At 42.4% G+C, this 7,222-nt stretch overlaps 1 long non-coding RNA gene across 1 annotated transcript; it reads left to right on the plus strand.

Moving 5' to 3' along the window:
* The first annotated feature begins 745 nt into the window (after window positions 1–745).
* Window positions 746–6,954, plus strand: LOC128853999 (uncharacterized). Its single transcript, XR_008452870.1, has 4 exons — window positions 746–880; window positions 1,240–1,512; window positions 2,202–2,353; window positions 6,107–6,954. It is a non-coding gene; the product is annotated as an uncharacterized LOC128853999 (long non-coding RNA).
* Window positions 6,955–7,222: the final 268 nt, after the last annotated feature.

A 7,222-nucleotide genomic window follows, 5' to 3' on the forward strand; every position in this document is an offset into this window, starting at 1 on the left:
GAGGAAACTCCCTAACAGGTTCACAGGTAACTTTAGCTACTCTAAAAGCTCATAGAGTTTTGCTGACACTCAGCTTATTATCCACAGGAACGCATAAACCCTGGGAGTTCTGCGTTGGGCTGTGCCTTGCGGCTGTCCTGCCTCCTGCTCTGCTCAGGCACACGTCTTATTCTGTTGCCAGGGTGCAGATGTGCTGTTTATTATTTCCACTGGTACTGCTAGAGTCCATCGTCTGACTGTGATTCGCAAGAGCAGCGCTGCGCTGTACTGTTTGTGCTGAAAAACGTAAGCGTTACCACTCAAAAACATTCCTGCCCCAACACATCTTCCTAACACTTTCAGCCCATTCCACCACAGCAGATTTTGTTTCAGATAGAAGATGTCCACATGGCTTCCTTGAAGTTTGTCTCCTTTGCATATCAAAAAAAATGTTAACAAATCAGCATAATATATGCCCCGGGGAGCAGAGAAAGCTGCTTTACTTTTTCTTGGCTGGCTTAATTCATGCTGGAGTTGTCTGACTTTTCATCTCTGCAGTTGGAGGAAAAGGCTAACACACAGCGTAAAAGTAGTATGATAAATTGTGGAAAAATAACTTGCTGGCTTTCCTAAGACACTCTCTCCTCCAGCTCCTCCTCTCACTCTACTCCTTCCAGCTCCCCAGAATTCATTGCATCAGCGCATGTTATGGCACCTTTGGGATACGTTAGTCATAAGAATGGAGCTACTGGTGCTTTGCAGGCGTGTTTTAACTTTGGCTCTCACATGAGTGCTCTGACACATCCGTGCTGTCTGCACGTCTGGGTAGCGTTTGCATGTGGATGCCTCCTGAGATTCCAGGCAGCTCAGAAAAGGAAACATCTAATTTGTATTTGCTAAGGTATGCGGGTGGTCTTTTTGTTATTCTTCGGTGGTGGTGAGGGCTTTTGGGTACAGGGCTGATGTGGAACGAAGGCAAAAGTAATAGCTCAAATGGAAACTTCAGGTTCGTGCTGTAATGTCCAGCTCCACTTCCGCTCTTTCTCTTCTGAACACTGCAGGATGACCAGATAGAGGGAGGAAATGTGTTTGCTCAGCCAGTTCTGCTCCTGTGCCCCTCTGTATTATTTTCTGCCTTGGGAAAATTCATGGGTACCTTGCGAAGCTGGGGCAGCTTCCTGGCTGCAGTGCCCTGGCCCCTTGGCTCACCGCTCACTGCCTCGTGCTCCTTGTGATGTTCCCTTCCCCTGTGACTTACAGGTATCAGGCTTACAGGCATCAGGAGCTGAAAAAAATCCAGCCTCCAGGAGTTTCCAGTGGCATCAGGAGGATCACACTCTCTGCCTCACCCTCGCTGCTACCACCACGTACCAAATTGCGTGTATAATTCTGCCCTTTGTGCAGCAGACGTGAAATGGTCTTGATCTGATCCCGAGTTTTCTTCCTTTGAATTCATTCAGATCTCAGAATTCATCTGTAATTATGTATAATTAATTTCTCCTTACAGGACGCTTTTGAGATGGGAGCTGATAAGTGAGTGTTGTACTTTACATTATGGACAATTTTTTCTGGAGGCTCTCATTTTTCTTCGTCAGATTCTTTTGCTCTCAAACGGTGTAATCTGGATTAATTTCAGTGATTTCAAGTGCATGTGCAAAAAAAAAAAGGTGAAATCAAACATGATTCTCTAACTTCTTTTGCATATAAATACATAAAAATTCCCAATTTACCTCTGCAGGTTTAGTACCAGACCTGATTTGGAAAACACATGCTTTTTAGGCCTAATCTAATGTAACCAGAAACGAGTGGTCAAATATCAAGGCTTATTATCAAGCAGCACATTTTCCACCAGCAAATGTACCAACGTTGGTAACACTTATAATACAAAGGTGTTTTAAATTAAAATACTCTGGCACATTTGGGCTTTTCATGCTCTGACTCATTTGCTAATGTTTTGCACGTAATCATGATCATTTTATGGAAAAGAAGGGACAGGCATGGTCTGAAACAAAAGTGTTTTGGCCTGAACACATTAAATGTTCTCGGATTTAAGAAGCTGTAGCACAGAGAACAACCCTTTTAATTCTTCTCTCCCTCAAAATGAATGACCAGATAGAGATCTGGTGCACACACAGGGGAACAAAAAATACATTATAGCAGCATACTCTTATGTTTAGGAAAGGTTTTGTTAAATGAAATGCCGTTCTTGTTTTTCCCCTTAGGGAACAATAAGAAAACTTCTTCTTTTGCATATCTCTCCCTGGAACAAGCCCCATGACTGGTTGCAACCTGTAATAAAAATGCCATATGCAAGAGGATATATTTAATATCGGGAAGGCAAAACAGAACGATATGATCTGTTTGGGGTTTGAAGGTAAATGTTTAGACATTTTTTCCTTTAAAATTATCTGTGTTAGATGCTGGTTAGCTAACTGGGAAATGAAATCACAGAGGATTTATGCCATTAATGACAGGCTATGATGTCAAAGACATTTGGCCTGTAGCCATAACCTTTTGTGTGGCTCTGGTTGATTCTTATAAATAAACAGGACTGCTCTGCTGCTGCCTGGGTAGGAGTCTCCAGCAGTTGGGAGCACTGAAAACTGGGCTAAGGAGGGCACTTAAATATATCAAGCAAAAAATTGAGGGGAAAGGATGTCCTGTAAGAAGGGCTCTCTTGCCTTCATGGCTCTGGTTTTATGCAGTAGGGTTTGGTTAATGTTTAAATAAGCACCGGGTTACTGAAATAACACTGAAACCAACTGCACTTTCTGAAACTCTGCTCTGCCATGTTGATTTACAATTAATCAAAAGCCTGGTGCATTGTCAATAGTGTACATCACCATGATTTTTTGTTTCTCTCATCCCATTTGTAGTATAAAAGAGAAGACTAGATTGGCTCTTACAGCCGTGCCAGTGTGGCACCCAACCTTTACATCAGGTGGGAAGTGGTAGGACCACTCCCACTGCCTGTCTGGGGAGATCTAGCAGGAGCAGCGAGATCTAGAGATCTCATCTGCGGCACCAAGCCAGGAGAGGTGCAAACCCCAGGACACCCCATTCCATAACCTCCGAAAGAAAGCTGCAATTCTGACTGTATAGAGACAGGGAAACCCTGAAGCATATATAACTTTTCTGTTCCCTTAAGGAGCTTACATGCATAATTTTAATCATATTTTGCCAGATAATACATAGGATTTGCTTGCAGCCATTTGAGATGTGGGGGGGCTTCGTTATGCAGTTATTGGTGTCATTTTTCTTTTCACACAGAGCTGCTTTCCTTTGTATTTTATCCTCTGGGGGCTGTGTTGCTAACGGTTCACCAGGTGCCAGACCCTCAGCTGGGTGAGGAAGTGTAGTTGCACTAATTGAATTTCACCCATTTAAACCCGCCACGGATTCTTTTATTAACATAATTACTAGCAATACGTTGGTTAAGTCTTACAGAAGGTCTTTAAAAGTCTGAGCTAAGTAAGGTTGGTGTCCTGCAAGTGTTTGTTTCCGAAACCCTTGGTGACTTCTGCAGACCCCATCTATGCCATGTGAGGATGCCTCAATCCAGCCCTGGAATTTGGACCTGGACCTGGCAGGACTGTGCAGAACACAGGGCCAGGGAGTGTTTCTGAAATCTGGCTCATGGCTATTGAAATGGCTCTTAAGAAAACTAGGGAGTGAAGAGAGCATTAGCAGCCTAAAGGTTATTCTTCTGCCAGGGCTGAGCCACCTTCCACTGGCCACCGGGCTTTAAGCCACATTTGTTTTCCAGGTCTAGGAAAACTCTTTGCAGCCAACTCCCCATAGGGACATCTCTAACCCTAACAATAACCACAACCCTAAACTTAAGCTTAACCCTAAACCTCAGCCTAACCCTATCTCTAATGGCTCCCTGTGGTCAGTTGTCCTCATGGAGAGTTCTCCCAGTGGAGCGTTGTCCCCGCAAAAAGTTGTCAGCAGAGAGTTGTCCCTTCCCATGGTTTTCCCTTCTGCCTTTGTCTTGCACTGAACGAAGCAAAGGGAAAACATCAAGAATGCAGGAAATGTTTTATCGCATCAATGATCAGATCCAGCCTGGGATTCAGCTGAGCCGTACATGCACAGCGAAACCCAGAAATCAATCCCTTCTTTTTTACCTCAGGCTGAAAACCTCCCCGGGGAAACACATGATCCTGCACAGGGCATGAGTGTTGGTTATGGATCTTGCTCAGGGCTGATCCAGCAGCATCTCCAGTTTAGGAAGGGACCAGTCCTGGCTCTCTCAATTTGGAGGAATGTTAAAGCACCGTGAGCTTGGTCTGTCTGCCCACCTGCTGCAGCTCCAGGCTGCAGCATCCGCGCAGCATCGCACAGACTCGCCTTCAAGCGCCTGTAATCTAATCCAGATGTCAGAGTGGCTCTACAGTTTGATAATTGTGTTTCACTATTAACATATTTGGTTTATGACAGAGGAGGATCATTACAATTGTCACATTATTCTGTTTCTTTTCTCCCATCTCTTATTAGTAGAGACACTTATTATCATTTTAATAGGAAGAAACAAGTTCCCTATGTCCTTTTCCAGTCCTAAAAGTACAAGACTATATTTTCCAGAAGAGCTTATGATTGTGTATTTAGATATCCAACCAGAATACATTAAAATGCCCTAGATGTCAAGAAGAAAAAGGGAGTCCTCGTACCCGGAGGAAGGGAGGATGCTTAAGCTGAATTACAGCAGTGTAGTTATTGTTAATGTCAGATCTTACAATCTACAATTATTTTTAGGCACTCACCTAATTCACAAAAATATCACTAAAATAATTTCAAGAGAACTTCACTTGAAGACTGTTTGTTTTGGAAAAAATATAAATCGTCACATTTAAACAGATTTCAGCTCAGAGAGCAATAATATTTTATTTGTCTTGAAAGAAGTCAGGGCTTATTAAATATTAATATGTGGTTTACAGCATGGGTTAAAGTTCCTCTCTTAATACACACTCAATATATAACTTTGCTCAGGAGACTTCATTCCTGAGGGAATGTAAGTTTTTTGCTTAAAGGATTTGAAAATAAATCAAAAATAAAGGGTATAAATATACCAACATACGGGATGCTTTCTGTTCCAATTTCTGCATGAGCTATTCATGACACTATACTCATGACACCTGGAGCGGTGCTTTGCTGAGCAGAGGTACTATGTTACATTTTAAGCATTATTGATAATAAATGTCATGAGCTAATTAATGACGGTGTATAAATAGGACACCCGGCACAGTGCTTTGCTCATGTCCAGGGCAAAAGGACCTGACTCATTTCAGTCTCATGCTCTTGCTTTTGAGGCCCCTGAGACTGAGACAGACAGGTCAGACCATGACATTAAAGATTGAAACTCCGAGTACCTGTGGTCAGAGAAAGAAAAGAGATGGAAAATGCCAAGGAATAGGGACCGGGAGAGAAAGATTTAGTGAAAAGAGAAAAAGCAGATTCTAAATCAGGACAGGTGATGCGCAGAAGGGAGTTCTGAAGAAAGATGAGTGGGAACCGCGTGTTTCAGAGTCTCAGGAAACCAACTGTAAATTATGAAAATGCAGTGGGATTTCAGCTTTTAAATCATGCAGGGACTTTTGGCAACCTTAACACAGAAGTCTTTGAATCCACCGAGATGAGGGAAAATCTTCAGGAAGAGATTTTTTCAAAGGCTTGACAGGTAGGTTGGTGTCTGTTGAATATTTATCAAGATTTTTATAGCATAAAGACGACTCCCATGCTAGTTGAGTGGCCATCAGCCACTGCTGGGTACAGGGGCTGTGTGACCCCACGGTTGATGGCTGTGGTCCCTGGGGTAGATTATTCCTGATTTGGGCTGTGGGGATTCTGAGCATCCCTCCCTGCCCGTAGTGAGATGAAATCCCATGGGCTGCGGCACTGAGGAGGTGTCAGAGAAGAGCCAAGTTTGTTTGCTGCGCACTTGGTTGCAGTGCAGTATTGCTCCAGGAGAAATTAAGATGTAATAGTTGGGTGTTTCATTAATTTTTGGAGATTTTTTGAGCCTTATCTAATTAGAGGCTGTGCGACAACCTGAGACAGAAGAGAATAGTCATTTGTGTGCGAATGGAAAGGAACATCATATTATTTCCGCTGTTTTATATCACAGATTTGAAGAAAAAGAATATCTCCTTGAAGATGAGATAATCCTGGTGGAACAATCCTGTAATATCTGCTGAAAAATGCATGCAAGACTGAATTGTGAACTTTCAAATGAGAACATTTTAGACGTGTGCAGCGTGTTGCCTCTAATTTAAATTCCCATAATTCTATCTTTGAAGTTCTTGGTACTTTAGACTTAAAAGGCAGAACTGCATATTCTTTGTGCTCGGGAAAGGAGACAAGACCTTTATAGTTTCAGAATGGGCCTTTTTTTTTTTCCTTAAGGAAAAATGTAATTGCATACAAACTGCAAATCTCTCTAAACAATTCTCATCGGTTGCCTGAAGAGTCCCTTGGCTGAATTATAAATCACGATAAAGTGTACCAAAAAAGAATCGGGGCATAAATGAGTTTTGGAGCTGTCTAGTCTAGGGTTCTGTAAGGTAATTAAATCAAGGAGACTTTCTGATCTATGGAAGGGTCAATGTATCAGGGCAGTGCTTTGAACCATGGTCTCATTAAGACACAATTGCTGCCTTCGCTTCCCAGATTGTTTATAACAGCAGGCTTATTCCTAAGCAGTCAATAACTAGAGAACATAAATCACTGCACAGAAAGAGTTATTCCCAGTTTATGGGCCAGATCCTCAGCTCGTATAAATCACTGTTTTCCCAATGATGTCACCTCAGCCGTGCTTTATTTATACAATCCAAAGACCTGTCTCATACTGTTCTCATTTTATTGGCTTTTATTGACTCATTCTGTAGGTACAGATTTTCATATATGAAATGAAGGTAGAGATAACTGAGCTATGTGAAAAGTAATTTTTGTAAAATTTTCAGGGGAAAAATGGAATCGTTGTCTTCCTTTCCACTTCATTTTAATAAAAAAGAGTTACCATGTGGATTTTTGACAGTTTATAACCGTTTCCCTAAATACCACCATGGCCACTTTGTGAAATGGTCCAGCGGTCTTTGTATGAATTAACGGTGCTGCTTCTAGATTTTAATTGAATTCAGAAAGGACATCCCCAGGCTTAGCACTGACAGAGGCAGCAATGGCAGCAGCCCTGAGGTCTGCTGTCCTGCCGGGGCACGTACCAGCGCCTTGGGCATGTCTGACT

This window comes from Cuculus canorus, chromosome 18 (genome assembly GCF_017976375.1).
Source record: "Cuculus canorus isolate bCucCan1 chromosome 18, bCucCan1.pri, whole genome shotgun sequence".
In the NCBI taxonomy this organism is placed as follows: domain Eukaryota; kingdom Metazoa; phylum Chordata; class Aves; order Cuculiformes; family Cuculidae; genus Cuculus; species Cuculus canorus.